At 41.5% G+C, this 19,289-nt stretch overlaps 1 protein-coding gene across 1 annotated transcript in view; it reads left to right on the top strand.

The window, feature by feature from the left end:
- The window catches only part of WNT7A (Wnt family member 7A), a 35,841-nt gene that overhangs the window by 15,630 nt on the left and 922 nt on the right, over positions 1-19,289 (top strand). The window lies entirely within an intron of this gene.

Below are 19,289 nucleotides of genomic sequence, written 5' to 3'. Positions count from 1 at the left end.
GCCCATGGCTAGGTTTTTGATGATATTTATACACCTAGGAGACAGACTGGCACCTACTGGGCTTCCAAAAATAAACTAGATGTTCAATTCTTATTAATTTGTTATCTTCACCTGTAGGCACCACTACGCTCTTCAAAAGTCAGTCCCCTCTACTTCTTTGGTCTTGCAATGAGAAACTGTGCTGTATGCTATGCCCACTCCCCTGGTGCTCACGAATGACCTGTGAAAATGTCCTTTTTTAGGATGACACCAGCTGCAGGTGAATCAGGATGCACTCTAGTAAATCATACATATGTTATTATCTATTTGTCTTCTTAAGAAGCACTGCTAAATTCATCTGTTCTGTCTGGGCGAGCAAGAGATGACAGACTTTGTAGTGCAGCAGGCAGGTCTGCTGGGCTTACCAGGGAAACTGAGCGTAGGTAGGACTGCATGGTATAAACCAACAGAGAGCCATCAGGGAAAACCTGATCCAGACTTTTTGGAGATCTCAGTCCAAGACTTCTCACCTTCTCATAGTCTTGTTTTACCTAGACAGATGTCTCTCTGCTTCCTGTGGTGCCAACAACAGTCTCTCTGAACCTACTGAATGTATGACTCTGTCAAAGCAATACTGCAAGCTTTTTCTGGAAGTAAATAAAAATTCACTGTGTCAGATGTGGAGGATTTTAGAGGTCATAGGTGGAGAACATCCATGCTCCTATTCCCTTTCCTGAACAGCCTTGCTAGTGCAATGCTTCAAAAATATTAGCGTGCTCGCCCAGGATGCAGTGAGAAACACTCCCACCTGAGATCAGCATGCGTGAAATGTCTCCATTGCCAGCTGCTCCCACACTGCAAACTAGTGCCAGTGATGCCCACAGTTCCTGCAGAATGAGCATCCATGATGCCTCTGCTGCTGGGGTGGAGCGAGTAACAGTTTTCCTTACTGTTAAAGGACAGGGGTCTAACTCTCTGTTTCTCTCTGTCTTGGGACAAACCACCCGGACTCAGTTCTGTAGCACATAGACACAACTTGAAAGTTCCCAGGCTATTTGGAGGGGAAGGGGCAGAGTTCAAAACAGGGGTCGCATACACCCTACAAAACTGGCCCCAAGCAGTCCGAGAAGCCTCACATCATCAAACCTATTGGAGAACAGCTATTTCTGACCTCCAGAAGCAGAGTTTAGGGTGTCTTTCCTCTTTGAATTAGTATTTCCTGAAATGCTGATTCACTGCAGGAAGAAGCAAGCAGTACAGGGAGAACAGGAGGAGAATTCATAACAGCTGGGTCAGAAAAGAGAGATAAAGCTTGAATTAATTTAAAGGCATAATCCTGATTTGCCCTGCAAACTTCCATGTGAGGGGTTATAATTGCAAGACTGAGTTGTCCGTTGGCAAATTTGTCTTCTCAAGTACAAAGTTAATTAAATTACTGTAAGTAACACAATAACATATGTCTGAGAGATATTTATGCTCCAGGAAATAAAAATGTTATTCTCCAAGTTATCCTGCTAAAAAATAGCAAAGTAGGTACTGAAAGGTTCTACATATTTTGGCTGTAAACTTTTCATTTTGACAGCATGGCGAGGTACATGACCACATTGCTCTCTCCTCTCTTTTTCTCTGTGACATTGAAATTCCACAAATGGCATCTTGCATCAGCGTTACATCATATTAAGTATAATGCAATATTATGAGTCATTGTTATAAATCATGGGCACAGGCTGCATTAGAAGGCTTTTGCAATTCAAGAGCACATCAAGGTGGATTTTTATTCAGCATTTCTCTTTGGAGGCATACCTAGGTGCACTAACTTTGCAGTGTATCTTCATCCTCTGAATCAGTAGCATTTCAGTGTTCCCTTTCAGCTCTAAGGCTCACAGGAGGAGTGCAGTCCGTGCTTAACAGGGTTGCTGCAAATACCAAGCAAAACTGTGAGAAACCAGAAGGTGTTTCTAAAGTGGATCATGCAATGATCATTATAGACTGAAGTGGTTAGTATTTTATCCTTTAGGGAAAACTATAATAATGTTGAAGTGAAACACCAGCATTTGGAAAGCAAGGAGCTCAGGAGTTCTCCCAGGCTATTCTGTAAAGCCTACACTTATGACACTCACCTCCTTGCTAGCATCTCTGACCTCAGGAGGAGGTTGCCGCCATATAACTTCCCTGAACTTCTTCCAGTTCTTGCATAGTGTGCAATCACCACACCACTGCAAGAATTTAACTATCCTCTAGAGGAGACAGCTATTTCTACTCCATTCAAGATACCTTTTACCTTAACTAGCCTGTTAGCCTGACTACAAGCAGCAGCGCAGAACACAAGCCCTTGCGGATGAACCACTTGAAAGGCTGTAAGCATCTAGTGCGTTGTTAGAAAAGAGATGAGACTAATTAAAGAGGCTGCAAAACAATGTAACATTTATAATTTTTCTGAATATAGGCATGAAATTCTGGAGATTTAAGTCTAAGTCTTAAAGCACGTGAAAACATGGCACTATTCCTGCTCGTGCCCACCGCTCAGTTCAGCGGCCTGCAGCTGAGAGGGAGTGCAGCCTGTGGGCTTGCAGCCCCGCTGGGGTGGCCCTGCCTGAGGAAGGCTACGACCTTCCAGGGGGACCCCAGCATCCCAGCAGTTCCCAGTAGGATCTCTGTTTCCAGAAGATGATCAGGGATGCACACTGCCTGGCAAGCGCAGTGCTAGCAGGGTACGGTCGGTGTGCCTGCAAGGAGGACACGAGTCCCATAGTGGAGCCAAAAGATTCGTTCCCATACACATGCACCAGCTGTAATCTGGCCCTAAGCAATCTCGGCACACAGCACAACTGGCTAATATTAACCAAAAACACGTACTTCTGCGTTCAGCTGTCTCCCAGCTTCATCAGAAAGAATGTCTCTAACGGCACACGCACATCAGAAAAAATCTTGCCTCTGTCTGGAGCTGCTGAAAATTACCATAGACTCCAGAGAGTCTAGGAGACCAGCTTCGAGCAGAACAGAACTGGGTGAGGCTGCCCTGATACTCCTGGCACCAGCAATCAAGTGATATTATGGTATCAGCAGCACAGCCACATGTTTCTTGGAGTTCAGAACTTAACAGTGCCCTTGCAATTGCACTTAACATTTTCCAACGGTTTTTCACTTTTTTTTTTTGGCGTGGGCACAGAAATGTTCCTGATTTTGTATTCAGAAGCTTCTAGTTCTTAATGTTAGGGATGCTCCTTAAATACAAAGCTGATGAATGATTTTCCTCTTCCTGGTAGATACTAACTACTTCTGAAACAATCACAGCTGTGGTACATTCCTGATTTAGAGTGCCTTGAAATTGGAAAGCATTTTTCAGGAGTAACTTTCCACTTCTAGTTACAAATTCCTGTGAGGGATCCTGAAGTGAGAAGCATACCCAGGACTAGTTGTGAGACGTGCATGCTCAAGAGCTTGTTCATTTACATCCAGCTCCCCTTACTACTCCCTCACTTGGACCTCCATCCTCAACAGATGTGTTGAGCGTGTAAGAGCAACAAGCACACCAGTTAGCCCAGTGCTGCACCTGCAACACGCAAACCTTTCCAAGGTTTCTTACCTGGCTGATAAAAGACCAGGAAAAGGCCTCCTATGCGTCCATTCCCATAGGAAGATGGGGAGATCAGTCTGTGGGCAGGTGGGTGCTCCTTGTTGATAGTGGCAGTAGCAATTCTGACAGATGAGGTTGCTAGACATGTTAACATGGATCCTGGCAGTGGAGAATGGGGCAGAGCAGTGGCACAACTGAGTAAAGCAGACAGTAATGGAGATAACCGTGCTGAAAACACCATGAGAATAGTCTTCAGCCAAAGCAACACAGAGCACTTCCACAAAGCAGAAGTCTTAATAAATAAAAACTGTGGCTCCAGTGCTAATATGTCATGTAACATCTAGAAAATCTGGTGTTAGGAGCACCAAATATGCCTATGTAGAATGTCCTGGTAGCTGGCTTGCTTAATTAAGCTGTACGATATTTTGCCTAGATTAAACCAGGCAAATGGAGAAGGTTTAGGAGAAGGTTTATACATGTGGCTTGTGCCTCACTGTGACCAGATGGAATATGTAAAAAATGCTTCTGAAAAATCTCAAACTGACATGGCCGTAAGGCACAGGCAAAGAGGAGGAGTGTCCACCCACATACGTGGGTCCAGTTATAGCACATTATGCCAGGTAAACCCAGTCCTGTCCCACCCTACAGTTCCTGTGCTTCACAGCCCTCCTGCTCAGAGTACCTCCCTTCTCTCCCAACCCTCCAGCCTCAAGGCCTGGCACCACAGCTGTAGTTCAATGCAATTAGAAAAGGAGCGTTAGATGCAACAAAGTCTTTCCTGGCAACTTCGTCACCACACGTTTGCTGGGGGGCAGCAGGATCTCCAGAAAGCCTGAGCACTGAGTTTGGAGGAAGTCCAATTCAATGAATGGGAAAACTCCCACTGAGGTTGGTGGGACCACAGGACACAGCTGAGTGCTTCCAAAAACCCCATCCCTGCTGAGTGTTTGCAGTGCACAAGATGGCTCTGCTGGGCAATTTCCTAGGTGTGAAAAAATATATACCTCCTGTGCACTCTTAGGGTATTTTGTTTGCATTTGAAAGGATCAAAGTTCTATTTTATGGCTTTCCTACTTTTTTTGGATAATAGTTTTAAAGCAAGTCCAAACTTGACAGACAAGCTCTGCATCTTCTCAACAGCCCAGAGGAAAGATAAAGGGAACATTAATGTTAGCCTAAATTATGAGAAGGAATTGGACTGCACAAGAACTGTAATCCACAAGAATGAATTTTCATTCCACTTGTCCTCCACTTTCAGCTAATCAGAAATTGTGATACATGGTCCTGCTTGTATTTTGGCTTTCAACTCCCCCCTATATCTTATGTGGTTGAAAACTGAATTCCTGATTTACGCTGAAGATTAGGGAATGATAAATGCTATCACTTACCTGCAGTCGCAATTTTAGAGGATTCTGGCATTATGAGCAAAACATGCATTTCATGTATATGATTACTAGAGCTGACAATATGTCATGGTGCTGACAAAGATAGCCGAGACTGAGGGCCAGGGTCTGTTAATAAATAACAAAAATCTCAAATTCCAAATTTAATATCATGCACCTTTTATAACTGAAATAATCAGATGCTTGCTATAGTGATTAATTTGCTCAGCAAAGCCACTGGCTGGGTCACACATTTTTGGACATTTTCTATTTTAATTCAGTGTTTCTCTTTGGACAGTTAGCAACATTTCCCACAGGGCATACGCTTGTCATTCAGTACTCAGAGGGGAACATCATCTAGACAAAAATAGTTGATATAGAGATTATTCAGTTCTCCCAGTGTTTTCAGCACCTTTGGATGGGACCCTTGGTAGAGTCTTCAGCATCTCTCATGTCACAGAATTAAAGCCCTTATTTCTAAACAAACATTACTGATATGAAACAACTGCAGCTATCACAAAGCATAATCTCTTCAAAGCAAATATGTGCTGTGTTTGGGTATTGTAAAACTTACGCTGATCATGTAACAAAATTTGGAAGAAAGAAAAAACATAGCGCCTATCAGCCTTAACTCTGACCTAGGAGCATGGCTATTTTGCCTTGTATTATTTCTATTAACCTGTGCTTTTTGATGTTTTATCGAGAAATTAAATCAGCATCCAAAATTTTTGAGCTTCATACCTAAATTTAGGCCTAAGTTGTTGCGAAATTTTCAGAAATAGCTGATGAGCACAGTCCTGCTTCTCCTGTATTCCCCAGAAGACATTTGCCACACTTCAAGCTTAGGTTTCCAAACCTAAGGCTGATTTCCTTGCATAAAACTAGACACTCCTGTCTCCATGTTTTAGCAATTTTAGCAAAACCCAACAGAAGACAGGTATTGGCCAAGTCAGCAGGAAACTAATGGTTAGGCCAGGCTCTCCACTGAGAACAATTTTAAGACAGAAACAGGCAGTGTTTATACTAAACATGAAGTTTACACTGACCTATGGTGGAGATCTTGCACTGTGCAGTCTCATTCGTTACATCTCTGACAAAGTATACCCGTTCATTACGTAACTCTAGGTTTGCGTGGTTGGACCTCTGCTACCATGCCGTGTCAACGGGGATAGAAACTGGAATCTTCTGCAGTCACAACCCAAACCTCTAGAGTCTGAGCTGAAAGTATCTCCAGGAACATTTCCAAGAGCCTTGCAATGATGAGTCAGTAACATGAACTCAGTTACCTGGGCTAAGTAGAGACATTTGGAAGGATACATAACACAGGTTTTGGTAAACATGAAAGTTAAACCAAGGTTTGGTTTAAATGCCTTATTAGACACTTGGTGGCAGAAAACTCTGAAGTCAAGAAGCCCTGAACACCCACCAAAAGCAATAATTGCCATCATTTGCTGTACAAATGGAACAGACTTTTGCTTTAATGGAAAGAATTTCCAGGTATTTTGAAGTAAACAATTAAAAAATCGATTAAATGAAGAACAACCTTTTAGTCCAAGGGCACGAACAAGGCCTGTTTTGGTACTGGAAGAACATAGAATGGATCTATTAAAGGATAAGGGTTTCAGGTAATTGCAGGGAGGGTGCTTGGCTCTGCATGCCCAATTAGTGCCAAAAGGCACTAGTATTAATTTGCATTAGAACTGGTTATTGGAATGACCCTGAGCCTTCTGGTACTTAAAAGTGAGCTGTATGTGATGGACTACATTTGGTCCTCTGGGACAAACAGAAGGAAAGTACCACTAAACCAGACCTAAGCCAACTTCTATTGCTGGTGCTCTAGCAATAGGTTCTCTTGGCAGTGTCAGCTTGTGGCTTACACTAAGGAAACTAGCCTTGCCTTAAGCATACTAGATCTTATACTAAATATAAGACCACACACAATTATGAGTACAACCATGTGTTCTCTTACAAGGCTATTCCCACATGAGATTTTTAATTGAGTCACAGCACATACTCTTATCTTTGGGTATATAAATCCTGCAGTCATAAAACAATTAACTATTGAGATGGCACAATAGTGTGTAAGTTCAATAAGGAGACAAGAATATGTGTCCAAAAGGCTTGGATTAAGACCTTGTTTAAAAAAAGAAAAGCTCCAGGAAACATCAAGAATGAAACAGTGGAGATGCTGTCCTGCAAAAGCATGTCTAAAAGGCGATGGCAAACTCTTTGTTTGTGAATTGCCTGGGATCTAAAAACACTAGAGTTCACATTGCCACCTGGAGTATTTATAGGATCCGTATCCTCCCTGTGGTCTTTTATTTCACAGAAGTTTCTTCAAAATGTCTGCCCTTTGGTTGAAATTACTAAAAAGATGCAGCTGTTACCAATGGGACACCAGCAGATAGGAAGGCAGAAGGGAGACAGACACCAAGACAGAACTTAGGCTTTGTTTTCTCAGGAAATCAGCCTGAGAAGTCTGCCTTGCTATAGCTGGAGCAAATTTAGGCTAAAAGGTGTAATTAAAGTCTTAAAATATTTTCCAGAACATTATAGATTTAAATAACTATGCTAAGGAATACCTTAGCATTAAGATTTTTTTGTAATTCTACTTAACAGAATTATACTTTATATTAAGGTTCCTCTTAAAGAGAGATCTATAAAATTAATATCTGGTTAATATATTAATTGTGTGCTACAGACATGCATGGTCTCTTTTATTGATGGGTTTATGTACTGGTGAAACTGCTGATTAGAAGCTATTGTTACAGGCATCCTATAACCTTCTGAACTAAAGACGTAGAGGAATTGGTTAGCCCTTTGTTAAAAACATCAGTCTTGATATCAAGACTCATTTATATATGGCTTATAAAGAGGAACTATTAATGGTATTGTTGGATGGTGCTACTTAGGTCATCTGTAAGTAGTAAACTATTAACAAAGAGCAATGGCTGTGGCTGGTCTGGAGGGTGAGCTGACAGAACTACATGCATCAATATGGTGCACCTTGAAGGTGAATTTCTGTTAATACGTGTTTGCTCACCTGTAAGACAAAAGCTCCAACTATTGCTTAAAATACCTGTTAGAATGAAAAGGAGAAAATCTAATAAGCCAGATAAGCAAGACAGAAAGCCAGTGAAGTTTGCTTAAACTGCACTAGTCATTATGCATAAAATTAGGAAATTCCACTTTCTTCTGTATAGGAGGAAATTTTCATTGACAACAGGCCAGAAGATCCTTGTTAAAATTCTTGGCCTGGATACGGGCATGCTGATCTTGGCAGCTGCTAGGCTAAAGAGATAGGCTCTGCTGGTAGGATCTTATCTCTGATAAGTGGAAGCTGTTTGAAAACATGGAAGTGTGGATCTATTGTCCCAACTGCAACTGGAGGGAGAAAACTCATATGTATAAAACTTAATTTGAAAGGCATCTTTGTGGAAATATTATTCTCACAGAAATATTACAATTAACACCAAAATCGTGTTACTTTATGATAATGTGAATATTTTGAATTATAAACACAAAGTACATGGAAATATGTTCACAAAACACAATGTGTTATTGTGACCAAGTTTCTGCCTTATGATAACTTATGATTAGCTGGAGGAGTATTGGAAAATTTCTCTTAAAATGACAAGAATAGTTATCACTTTCCTGAGAAGATGTTGCTTGATGTGCCAGCATGGTGACAGCCCACCCAAGGTACAACCATCCTTGGCAATGGGCTTGAAGCCACTGCCACAGTCTAGGTCACGTTACCTTCGCAAAATAGTGTGACTGAAGGGAATGGAAGTGAATTTGAGATAGCTTACCTGCTCTTTCCTGCTGAATAAATGGTAGGTAGGCAGAGCATGCAATGGGTACACATCCAGTGTCATTTACCAAGTTGTGACAAGTACATTAGGTATTAGGACTGAAGCTTAAAGATGTCTCTCTGTGAATCAAACATGAAGATACCTGCGACTTCTTTCTAGACCAGAGGAGTTAATGAAGAATTTAAGCTAAGAAATACTGCATTTTTATAAAGGCGGTACTGAAAAATTAGCATAGAAGTACTTTGAAACCACCTGAAAAGCTTGATAGAAAGGAAAAACATGCTTTGTTTACTAAAACTGCTGGCTTGGAGTACTAAAATATGTATAAGTTCTTCAGCATGAGAAATGTGCCTTGCATAGTATTATTTGCCGAGTACGTAAGGGTTAACTCTCATAGTTTGGTATGCAACTAAATGAACCTATAATTAACTGTGTGTGGCTATTGGTTAAAAATGTTTGGAAGCAATACGAAGTGATATTATTTTGCAACTAGTACTCCTGCCAGTACCTGGCTTTATTAGTTTAGCACAAGAGGTGTTTTCTGATGAGTTGTCTGGAACAAGTAAGACTGTTCTTTTGGTTTCTATCACTCTTTGGAAACTTTTCTCTTGACAGCTTAAGCATTTGTCAAAATGCCCTACCTGGTTGCTCCCAAGTCTTTACTATACAATGCCAGCACCACTTCATTTGAGCGCTTCCCTACCGGTGGGAAGAGTTACACGGAAGATGAAGTTTAGTGGGAATGAGTCAGCCCTGCGCCATTCCTCTCTCTGCGTACATTAGCTGTGATGAGGATGAATTCCACTTGTGTCATTTCCTGTTTTCCCTATTTTTTTTACTTGAAGAATGACTCAGGCTCCATGACATAGCTCAGTGATGGGCAGCAATGACATCCCTGCCTGAATAACCCCCAAGACTTTAACTCATTGTGTTCCCAAATTGAGGAGCGTAAATTAGTTTTCATTCATCTTCCCTGGGAGCACTTCCAATTTCTTCAGAAATAGCATGCTAAAATATAAACTATAAGCACAATTACTTCCTTTCTTTTTTAAAAAAACCCCACTCCATCCTACATTTTAATGACAGCTTGATGCATTAACATTTAGAAGCCCAGAGTATGGATGAAGATCACTGTCCCAAGATCAAAACTAAAAACAGACACTGAACATAGGATGCTAGAAGAATTATATTGACTTTGAAGAGGTCCAGATCGGCAGACATCACTCCTTTAAGATTTCATTGACTTCATTACTCTGATCCATACATTGACTGCAGGACTGAGCTCCTAGACTGAAGTAAGGATTAGGGAAAATGGCATTTTTAACAATGGACATTCGTCATCTTTTTAATACATGGCAAAATACTGCACAGATCACTATTTTAGAGAGGCTGTTTTAGAAGTACCAGTATTTTGGAGTGATTTTTAATTTGTGACCAGAATGTGAGAAAGGTAGATATGGTCTAAGGAGGAGTGTTATGTTGGTAACATGTCCAAATCCAGAAAAATTGCTGTCTCATTTTCTTTGTAAATTGTCTTAGTGTCAGCGAACACCATGTTGTTTCTTCATTTTCAAAACTGCTTGATCATCATCTTTTATTCACTTCTGGCATGAACATGCAATCCAGGATCATTTTGGAGATGAAGATATGTACTGTAGAAAACTTATATAGTGATAGGAAGGCAAACTAGATAATATAACCAACAACTCTGTAATTCTGTAACACCTCCCCCTTTCCAGTCTATTTTAGCTTCATTGTACAAAGTGCCTGGGTAGGCCAGACAATGAGACAACTTGGTATTTCACAAGCTCAAATCCATCATATCCGCAGTGTCAGTTTTGCTTGGACAGAAGCAAATAACTATCCTAGATAAATTTTCCCTTAATCTCACAATCCCATTTCAGTAAGGCGCTAGGAAATCACGCTTTCACTTAAACATATACAGAATATAAAATAACATGTTGAATGTCTTTAAGACAATTCAGCTACATCCAATAATAGTCGGTGAAAGCACATTGAAAGAAACCAGAGTTTTTTCAGAACACTTTTTTCCAAGTTTCTTTTTATGACTGATCTTCAGACTTCCTACATTATGACACTTACTTGGCACTGCATTGATCCAGTCTAATCTAGGTGATAATGGTTCTCCCAAGAGCTATTTTTTAAAAACAAGTAGTTTATCAAACACATTGACAGTTATGTTTTCAAATTATTTCTACTTTTTTCTGTTAAAATATTTGCCCTGCTTTTACATAGAAAAATCCACAAACACAAAACACAAGTCGGACCAGTCTTGCAGACAGTTGTACCAAGAAGCCACCACAGCAGTAACTCCTCAATAAACTGTCAAGCCAACTCTCAAGTACTGAGCTTTTGTCATTAGCAACTCAGCAAACACAAAGTCGCACACCAAGAACCCCCCATCTCGCAGCCTATTTGCCAATAGTACAGTCAGAACATACTACTTTCAGTCTGTTTCCTGATATAAAACTTACCTAAGCATTAGTTTGGTAATTCGGAGTTGAGAAAAACTTTTAAAGCAGGACTTCCTGCCAACAGAAGGAAGGGTGGGTAAGAAGGTTTTGCATTTGATATTACACAGAAAACTTTGTCACCAGCCACGTCCCTTGAGTATGCGAAACTCAACCTGAAGCTCACAGTTCCAGCTCGTGAGTTAATGGTTTCGATTTACATTTTGATGACCAGAGAGAGAGAGGCGAGGGTGCAGGTACTTTCTCTCTGGGGAAAACTGGAATGTGTTCATGAGACGTAAAAAGGCAAGGAATCCCACAGACTAGCTTGCAGCTGTTATCAGATATGATGGAAAAGGGAGGGGGTGAGGGAGAGGAGAATACCTGGCATGAGACCTGCTCTGAGGAGGGACTGACGTGGCAGTGTGGATTTCTGCGTGTATCATTCCTCTCAAATCCGTATCAGATTTTGCTAAGCTATTAACATCAGGTGTTGCCACATCGTGCCCACTGTCTTTGCAAGCAGTATCTTGATGAAGATAAATAAAAACTTAAGAATCTTATTTGACTTTCACGGGCCATGATTAGATTTGCAGAGCTGTCAGAGAAAAATATTGAAGAATGAACAAGCTAGATGAAGACTCTGAGCCACATACATGGAATCCACTTTGCAAAACTGAGAGGGTTTTGGCAGAAGTTTATCCTAGGAGCAGCTACAGCGGGATATAAGGTGTCCTCCTAGAAGGACCTCTCGGTGACAGAAAGCTGAAGTACTGTGACGCCTTGTTTTATTTCACATAGCAGTTCCTACAGTTTGGAAAAAGGCAAGGACCATGCCTTATGATTTGAGAAGAGCGTTATTAGGTTGTGTGAGAATCTGTCTCATTAAATCTCTTTTTAAAAACTGCTATGTCCTTTTTATCCTAAGTCCAACTTTTCTTCAAAAATAACAATTATGAAAGCTTCCCGTGAAACTTATTTTCTACTGGTCTTTTGTTTTTTGGTCCCAGGGGTGGTGATAACTTGATTTAGTGCATGGCAAGTCATGAAGGTTATCAGAAGTATAAGAAAAACATGTAGGAGAAAATATTTTTTGCTGCATTCCTCTCAGCTTTTACTGGCCTTGCTCGCAGACTTCTGTGTTCATTTACTATTCTGCCCAGTTCCAGTCATTGAATCACAGAATCACAGAATGTCCGGGATTGGAAGGGACCTCGAAAGATCACCTAGTCCAATCCCCCTGCGGAAGCAGGATTACCTGGATCATGTCACACAGGAACGCGTCCAGGCGGGTTTTGAATGTCTCCAGAGAAGGAGACTCCACAACCTCTCTGGGCAGCCTGTTCCAGTGTTCAGTCACCCTCACCGTAAAGAAGTTTTTCCTCATATTTATGTGGAACCTCCTGTGTTCCAGCTTGCACCCGTTGCCCCTTGTCCTGTCAATGGATGTCACTGAGAAGAGCCTGGTTCCATCCTCATGACACTTGCCCTTTACATATTTATAAACATTAGTGAGGTCACTCCTCAGTCTCCTCTTCTCCAAGCTAAAGAGACCCAGCTCCCTCAGCCTCTCCTCATACGGGAGATGTTCTACGCCCTTAATCATCTTTGTGGCTCTGCACTGAACTCTCTCTAGCAGTTCCCTGTCCTTCTTGAACTTGAATGAAGGGTACTAGGTCTTCTGTCCTCCAATTTAAACAAGACAACTTACCCAGGGAAAGAGAAGAACATCTCATTCAGGTTGTGTGTGCTGACAACTGTGCATGAATGCTGTGACCATACCAAAAGACTAACTAATATTTTTTTCTTTACTCATTTGATATATTGTGGAAATAGAAGCTGCATTTAGAAAACAATTGCTGCATATGGTCAACTTTTTTTACAAAGCTGAAGTAAAGGGCAACTAATATTCCAGTGCATAAAGTATAAAATAATTATGAAACTCTATAAAGTGCATATAAGAAATGTAAGGAATCTCCTGCTTAGTGGTGGCATAGAGAAAAGTCAGAAATTGTACACAAAACGTTAAACTTATGAGAGTGCAAAATTTCTGAAGTCCTCATTTTTAAGGGTATCACGAGTTAGAATCTGGAAAAAGTGTTTCTGCTCTTTAAAATAGGATATCCATTACTGAAGGCAGGTGGTGATGTTGGGAAATACCACCCATCTGTGATGTTTCTAGCGTTGTCATTTATCAGCATTCTCTTGGCTGTCTTCGTAATTAGTCCTCAGACCAGCATGCCGCCTGATTTTCTTTAGACATCTATTCTGAGGAAAGTGCAAGGGTGATTTGATCAATGTACATCACATGCTGTGGGGATTTCCCAGCCATTTTTTATTTGAAACAAAAAATTTCTTGTAATGAGAAAAGTGGTTCAACCTGCCAGGGGCAGTAGTATTTCTGGAATAGTCATAGCTCAGTGTTCAGTATATCAAATTTGTTTAATACTGCCTTCAGATATTCTTTTGCACAGATTTACTAATCAAAAACATGAGAAAAAAATCTTTTGGCTATGCTTAATAAGGTCTTCATAATATATTCAACTGAAATGTGAAAGACTGCCTGGAATGAGTCACTCTTAATATGGGACACAATCGGTTCCAAACTCATCCGCAGTTAGTTTGCCATAGGATATCAATGCAAAATACGTTATGTTTCTACAGAATACATTTTACAGCAGCTCTATTAATATAGTTAGTGAACATCTGCTGATGGGAAAGAATCTTTTCTGTTTAAATATGCCTTTGCTGATGTTAAACTTGCATTTGGGTACTTTTTTATTATGCTGTTTCTCCCAGTTCTGAAAGATTTCATAGGGTTTGTCTTTAACAGCAGTGTTTCTTCTTTTATGTTCCCTCGTGTTCATTTTTGTTTTCCAGTGAAAAAACATCAAGTGTTATTTCTGCTTTCCTCAAGTTTCAGAGCTCTGGTGTTAAGACAGTCCTACAAGTTACCTAAATGGTAGCATCTGTTTGAAATTACTGTCTCACTGGAATAAAACAAGTGGCAGAGTCATTTCCTAGTCATTTTAATTAGACGTCATCCTTTTATTGCTTGTCAAATCAATCTTACACATGCATCCACTGCCCTTTTCAATGCCCAGTCTCACTCTAGGCCTCACTGCCAGTTGTACTAGATATGATTTGGTTCTTAAATAAGTTAATTTGTTGAAAGACTAAATATGACATAGCTTTATTATATTAGCTTAAGACAATATTTTACTCAATGAATCCTCCTTCAAAAGCAAAAAACATATCTCTGACATAATTCCTGAAGTTTGAGGAGCTTTGTCTTATAGCTACAATTCCTCTGAAAGTAAGATAAATCCTCACAGGCCACAAGCTGAAAGGGGCAGGTTTGCATCTGTCCATTGGCCTCTCCAGCCCACAGAAATGTTGTGACCACTCTCCAAGCCCTGCTATGTTCTTCTCCAGAGTGAAAAATTCACTCTTGTTTTGCCAATAGTTGTGTTTTCTCTGACCTGTAGTAAAGGTATGTGTGCAGGCACTTATAGGAGACAGGTATTTCCTGACCCAGATGATCTGATGTCAGACAAAATTAGGAAAGATTATGGCCTTGGTGGGATAGGAATCAGTGTCTGTTGTTTCACTAATTACATCTGCTTCACATGTAGACTGGAGTCTGAGTTATTTCTGATGGTGTAGTAAAGGGTCCGGGCCTCAAGCCCTATGGTATTAGCAGTTTGTTGCCTGTGAGGCAGGATTTAGTTTCTATGGGAAACCCTGTTGGTGAAGGAGAATGCACTGGAGGTGCGATGGTTGCTATATTTCACACTGTAAGTCCTTCAGGACAGCTTTGGCATCGGGTGCTTTGGTGTTCTGGTGACTAAACCCAGGGCTGTGCAGTACCTGACCCCACGCGAGTGGGCATGCGGGGTCCCAGGCTGCCCTGGTAGATGTGTTTGGAAAGTCAGTTGACTTTAGATGCTGGAAACCCAGGGAGATACAGACCACTGACTAACTCGGGTAACGGAGACACTGAGCTGAGAAAACCCACTGCACGAGTGTGACCCGTGTTTCTGAGCACGGCAGCCACATAGCAACCTCCCTGTTTGCCCAGACCCGAGCACCTGCGGCACCCATCCTACCTCCTGGGGTGCACACCTCCCACGCGGCTGCAGGGCAGCAGCACTCATAAGCAAATGCCACTCCAGTGCCAAGTCGCACCAGCCAGCACTTTCTGCTGGTTTCACTGGAAACCAGGACCATTGGTTCAGCCAGGGTACCACTACCAGGTGCCCTGCCCACTGCAGGACCACAGTGCTGGGGCCAGCCCATGCAGCTCCTGGGCTGCATGGTTCTCCAGAGCTACAACTTGCCACCCTCACATGACCCACCCTACTCATGCTCTGCAAAACTAAAGGCAAAGAAAAAACACGTTAAGTTCCTTCTGGCAGTGCCCAAAGGTACTATATCTGAAGATAACATCAACAGAGAGAGCCAGCGCAAGTTCTCTTCACACAAACTATTTCCCAGAGGCTAATGGCAAGGGGGGGGGGGAGACAGAAAAACAAGTACTGACAGTTTACTGTAGGAGCTCAAAGAAAAAGTGGACAAAGCTAAAAGAACTCCAGCTCTTTGTTCGCATTTAATCCAGTTCAGAGCATTCACTGGTGCATACAGATTTACTTTCCATGGCTGACGGAGCTGGATATGGTCATTCGGTAAGAAACAGAGGATCTAGGATTTAAATTTTGTGCCCTTCAGGCTCTTACATTTTAGGAAAAGTCAGTCTATAACATATATAAAGTTTTAATCTAACGTAAAAAGTGTGAGCTGCTGGCTAGTGCCTTCAAAGAAACAAATCCTGATCTTGAAGGGTGAAGAACGCTTTTCGTTTTTAACACAGACCAAGTTTTTAAGGGCAGAGCACTTCTTTTGGCTCATGAAAACCAAGGGAAAGATCGAGGACTTCTGTCCCTACCGAAAGAATCGCCTATTTTATTTTCTTCCTTCTCTTTTCACTTCTCATCTTGAATTTATAAAGGCACTGATTTATCAGAAGCTACTAGAATAATGTAACGGTATTAAAATACCACCATCCGCATATTTTAATGCAAAAGAAATAGCCCAAGCACCTGATATCACAGTACAATAAAACTATCAAATCACCATTGCAGGCTTTTGCTTTTGCTGAGGACAGACAGTTCAAGTTACATGTAGCCTATTTTCTAAAGGCTGTAGAGTCAATTCATCTCTGGCTGAATCTGCAAAACACCACACTGAAAGACAGCACCAGCGAGGAGGGTGTACAAGAACAGAACCAACAAAAGGGTTTGTGAGCGCAAGGTAGAGAGGCTGGGTTAGAAACGGCAGAACTGGAAGGGAAAGTTCAGTTGTGGAGTACAGTAGACCCAATTAGGCAGATGCGTTGGAGCAATTTTAGCACAGTGTACCAGAAACACACCCCCAACAAACGCCAAGAGAAAAGGGAGCGTGAGCCAGTAAATCTTAGGAGTGCTATCTACAAAAAAAAAAAATAAAAATAAATGTGGCACAGCATTAAATGACAAAACTCTTTCTCATCCCTCTGCCTCCTCCCATCCCCCTCGAAGCATTTTTGGTTGTCTAAGAAGGACCCCTAGTACTTGGGCTCAACTAGTATTGCTCAAACTTCTCATGTTCAGGCAAAACCTGACCTTTTTATCCTAACCACTTGTGCTCAGTGAGACCAGAAAAGCAGAAGCTCGTTCTGGTTGGCATCGTGTCACCCGGAGCGGGAGACCAACACCTGACACGAGGCTGCCCGGTTGCTGAACTGCTCCAGCCGCTTGCTCAGCTCTTTCCCGTGGAACTACTCTTCATTTCAGAGATTGCTGGCTGTAAATGGGATGTTAATGAAATAAACCAAAGGGCAATTTAGGCTATTTAACTACACTTCAGGAGAAAAGCCCTACCTGGATAGATGACACTAAGCCATGATGTATTTTGTATAAATGTTTCAAGTCAATTTGGCGGATCCTGATGGAAGGGGAGTTAGAAATATTTTGTTGCAAGTTTGAACTTAGTACCAGGATATAAGGCCAACCACACGAACAAGAGCAGTGATTGAATTAGGGCTGAGAAATGTATCCCTGGCTAGTTTCAAATTAAAAAAAGAGAGCTTTTAAAAAGGTACAAATGAGGCTAAAAGAATTTATGTTATTTTTCCGGTTTCTGTGCTATAACTCCTTTTCCGTCTCCTCATCTATCTTCTAAGTGTACTACCTTATGAATGAGTGAGCAATAAAAGAAGTATGCAGTGGCTGAGAGAGAAACTCAAGATAAGAAGATAGTGCAAAACGTAAGCCAAAGCTTGAGCAGAACTGCAAGTTAAGGTGTAGATCTGAATATAAAAGTTTCTCACATCTGAGTTTTAGGGCAGTCATTAGATAGTTTGCATGAAAATCTAATTTAAAAACAGTAGCACAAAATGTGACCTCATATACACTAAGGTCACATCTGTCAAAATCTTGGACCTGTACTTTCCAGGGGTTTTAATCCTGTCTTCAGACCACACATGCTGACACTTCAACTCATAGACTAAAATAAAAATAAAGCTATTTTAATGCCTTTGAAATCCCTATCTTCAGTGAAAAGGGGCAGAGGAGAACAACGAGTAAAGAAGCAGCTACAGACTATCCTAAGGTTAGGCAGTAGCAATTACTGTGCCGAGGTGACATGGGAACAGCCTCAAGACCAAAAGGTCTGAGAATAACAAGCTACTATGTGTAGTCTTTAAACGACTTGTTTTAAGGCTGCCAAGAACAGGACGGAGCTACTTTCGCCAGTGTTACTGCACTACTTATGATCTGCTGGCTGCACGACTTCAGATGTACTCTTGCTCCTTGCCACCCCCAGTTTATGCTGAGAGTTTAGACCCGAAGTCCCAACACACATGTCTAGCCTTCGAGCTGGACTTGGCTCCTTCAGTGCAGGCTGCCATTTCCAGCAGCAGACAGTGATGGTGTCTGCATGGTAAGTTTTCCAAATATCCCAAACTGAAGGGGGTGGGGGGTTTATAGCAAAGGGTTAATTCAAATTTCCATATCACCAACCTCCCTCCAGCCGTCCAGGCTGCCCAGGTTTGGAGCTGCACAGATCAGCTGGGGTTTCTCAGGGGAAAAATTATGTGGCCACTCCCTGAACCCAGATAATCCCTCTGGATGGGCTTTCCACTGCTGGTATCTGCCAGGTTAGCCAGAATTTAATCATCAGACTTATTCTGTTCTCTTTCAAACAAAGACCAGTGGGAAATAAACTGCTGGAATTAGGTATGTTTTCTAGCATTAACCCAATGTAGCTGCTAAGTGAGGTCAGTTATAGGGCTCAGGACAGACAGCAGGGACTAAGCTGGTCTCCAGTTTTCTTTGGAAAAGACTGGGTTGGTAAACAACCAGCAGAAGGGAGAAGATACAAGGATAAAGTTTCAAGGGATGTCACGGTTGAGGGGAAGATAAAGCTTGTTATCATCAAAAGGGAAGTAGTGACAACTCGGGCTTGAGACCCCTACAAAGAAGAGAATATGAGACAGGGTGGAGCAAGCCATGATGTTGAGGTGTTTGAGACACTTCTACAGTATTAAGGAGGTAGAAAATTTTTAACAAGAATTGATGACAAACGATGAAACCAATTCCTCATCTTTACTCTTACCCTTTATGCTCTAAGGCAGGCCTAGTTTTCTTGCAAAGTAGCTGGGGCATTTCGTATGCTCCATTATCCACACGAGAGGAGGCAAAACTCTTCAAACCCTCCAGAAAGCGCAAAGAACTTAAGACTATGGTATATCAAAGTAACACATTTCCAAATTGGAGCATTAACTTGCAACGTTTAGAACAAATGATGCCTGAATGAATAAATGATCATCTTCTCTACACTGTTGACGAGTACGAGACCAACAGGAGGATGAGCATTGATAGAGTTTATCTGCTTGTTCACATCTTGCACCAGCTTATGTTATTTTCAGGTGCAAGAGCTGAAATGCAGTTTATTTTTGAACCTCTGTTTACAAAAATCAAGTTCTAGTACCTATTGTTGAACTTTCAAAGCATTCTGCATGTGGTGT

The sequence above is a fragment of the Nyctibius grandis genome, chromosome 29 (genome assembly GCF_013368605.1).
Source record: "Nyctibius grandis isolate bNycGra1 chromosome 29, bNycGra1.pri, whole genome shotgun sequence".
NCBI lineage: Eukaryota > Metazoa > Chordata > Aves > Nyctibiiformes > Nyctibiidae > Nyctibius > Nyctibius grandis.
The sequence above is the reverse complement of the archived record's forward strand: the minus strand, read 5'-3'. Positions and strand labels throughout refer to the sequence as shown.